The 2,894-nt window shown below is 37.6% G+C and overlaps 1 non-coding gene across 1 annotated transcript; it reads right to left on the bottom strand.

Moving 5' to 3' along the window:
• Positions 1 to 1,830: 1,830 nt before the first annotated feature.
• LOC121217056 (small nucleolar RNA R71) lies at positions 1,831 to 1,937 on the bottom strand. Its single transcript, XR_005913267.1, has one exon. It is a non-coding gene; the product is annotated as a small nucleolar RNA R71 (small nucleolar RNA).
• Positions 1,938 to 2,894: the final 957 nt, after the last annotated feature.

Genomic DNA, 2,894 nt, shown 5'->3' with positions numbered 1-2,894 from the left:
TTAAATCAGCGTTCCACACGGCCTAGGCACTTCCACACAAGTGATCCACACGCCCGTGCGTGACACACGGGTAGACTACACGCCAGTGTGTCATGGCCGTGTCGACTAAGAACCAACTCAGAATTGCACATGGCCTGAGCACCTTCACACGGGAGTGGCACACGGCCGTGTTCCTGTCGAGCCCAATCCTAGTTCTATTCGAAAAAGGGCACTTTTGAGGGTTTTGAAGCATTCTAAAGCCTATATAAACACCCTAGAAGCGAATTAGAAGGGACACACAGAGTTAGAGGCAGAAAATATTCAAGAACAGCCATCGAAATCACCTCAGAACCAGGATCTACCTCAAGACTGAAGATTTTCATCCAATTTCCTAGAAGTTCTTTGGGTTTCTTTATGTTTTGTTGTTCTCCAAACTTTGAGATGTTTTCCATTATTATTATGAACTAAACTCCCTAAATACCTAAGGAAGATGAAACCTAAGACGAATTTCATTACTCTTTGATTTATATGATAAATATTTGTTCTTATTCTTAATTGTGAATTTTAATCCTTGCTTTAGTATTCCAGGGTATTAATTCAGGCTCTTGATGTGCTTATTCAGTGGAGGAAAAGTCCCTGTTTGAGAGTAGATCATTCATAATTAAACGGAGTTGCATGCAATCCTAGAGATAGGACGACATAAATCTGCCAGTTTAGAGTCAAATCTAATAAGGGAATCCATAGATCAATTTAATGCAACAATAGGGGTTCTAATTAGAAAGATTTCAATTAATCAACCTAGAGTTAGTCGTTTTTAGTCTCGAAAGGGATATTAACATAAATCAGGGATTTTTACGGAATAAGTCAAGTGAAAAAATTGTCTAAGTCAAAGGTAATAAGTGAAGTTTAGGTGGATTCTTCCTTGGGTATTGTCTTCTCCATTGGTTTTCTTAAAGTATTTTCCAACTTTCGTCTCTATCGTAATCTCAGTTAATTAGATAATTAGTTTAGTTTAAAAACATTCTCTTAATTTTTTAGGCTAGATAATAAAAAGATAGTAATTACTAGTACTTTTAGTCCTTGTGGATACGATATTTTCAGTCTCACCATAACTATACTACTGTTCGATAGGTGCGCTTGCCTTAAGTCAAACTTTCTTTTATTTTCAGTTAGTTTCACGCCATCAAGTTTTTGGCGCTGTTGCTGGGGACTAAGATATTAGGAACGCTTAATTTTTATTACTTTAGCCTTTTTTATTTTTATTTCAATTTAATTTAATTTTTATTTTTGTTTAAATAACCAAATTTTCTTTTATTTTCTGCTGGCAGGTTTTTATAGTTTATGACTAGAAGAAACCCGTCAAGACCCCTACTTTTTGATAGTGAGATCGAAAGCATAGCTTGTAGAAACCGAATAGAGATAAGGCAAAGCCTACGATACATAGAGAAAGGACAAGAGGACAAAATTCAAACCACAACTGAGAAGATGGCTGATAATCACAATAATTCGTTACCTCCTATGGCTGTTGAAAACCCTGTAGTTAGACCTACTATTGCTGCATATAATTTTGAACTGAAACCTAACACGATTCAAATGATACAACAGTTTATTCAGTTTGATGGTTTACAGGACGAGGATTCAAACACTCATTCAGCAAACTTTCTAGAATTTTGTGACACTTTTAAGATCAATGGCGTTTCTGATGATGTCATTAGCCTTCGGTTGTTTCCATTCTCATTGAGGAACAAAGCTAAATAGTGGTTGAACTCGTTACCACAAGGGTCAATCACAACTTGGGAACAAATGACCAAAAAAATTTTACTAAAATATTTTTCGCCAGCTAAAATGGCTAAATTGAGGAATGATATCTTTTCTTTTGTGCAGATGGATCTAGAAACTCTGTGTGATGAATGGGAGAGATACAAGGACTTATTAAGAAGGTGCCCTCACCATGGGTTACCTCTATGGCTGCAAGTTCAGACGTTTTACAACTGTGTGAACCCCTCAACAAGGGAACTGGTTGACGCAGTCGCCGGTGGAACTTTAAACAACAAAACACCTGAAGAGGCTTATGAATTTATTGAAGAGATGTCACTGAATAACTATCAGTGGCAAGTCATGAGAACAAAGGCGACAAAAGTTGCTAGTGTTTTCAACCTCGACGCAGTTACTATGCTATCTAACCAGGTAGAACTTTTAAATAAAAAGATTGATGGTTTTTATGGTTCTACTCAGGTACATCCAGTGATGAGGTGTGATTCAAATGGAGGAGGAGTACACCATACAGATTATCCAACCTTCAACCCTAGCACCGAGGAGGAACAAGTTCAATATAAGGGTAACAATAATTTTAGACCTCAAAATACCCATACTGTAACACTTCTAATGCAGGTTGGAGGAACCATCCCAATTTCTCGTGGGGTGGTCAAGGAAATCAAAGGCCACAACATCCCTCAGGTTTTCAACAACCACCTTACCAGCAGGAAAAGAAGCCGAACCTTGAGAAGATGCTAACAAAATTCATCTCGGTGTCAGAAACTTTTTTGCAGAATATCGAAACAGCGCTTAAAAATCAACAAGCGTCGATTTAAGGGTTCGAAACTCAAATAGGACAGCTTCCTAAGTTGATTTCTGAATGACCACAAGGTAGCTTGCCGAGTAATACTGAAACTAACCTAAGGGAGCAACTTAATGCGATTACTGTACGAGATGAAGAAGGGTTAGTTGAACCTGAACCAGAACCGAGGCAAGGACTTGTTGTAAGTAAAGGTAAGGATGAGGTGGAGCACAGTGAGAAAAAACTGGTATGTAGAGAATATAAACCTTGTGTGCCATACCCCAGTGCGACAAGGAAAGACCACACTGATGAACAATTTGGTAAATTCCTTAAATTATTAAAGAATTTACATATTAAC

This window comes from Gossypium hirsutum, chromosome A02 (assembly GCF_007990345.1).
Source record: "Gossypium hirsutum isolate 1008001.06 chromosome A02, Gossypium_hirsutum_v2.1, whole genome shotgun sequence".
Classification (NCBI taxonomy): Eukaryota; Viridiplantae; Streptophyta; class Magnoliopsida; order Malvales; family Malvaceae; genus Gossypium; species Gossypium hirsutum.
The sequence above is the reverse complement of the archived record's forward strand: the minus strand, read 5'-3'. Positions and strand labels throughout refer to the sequence as shown.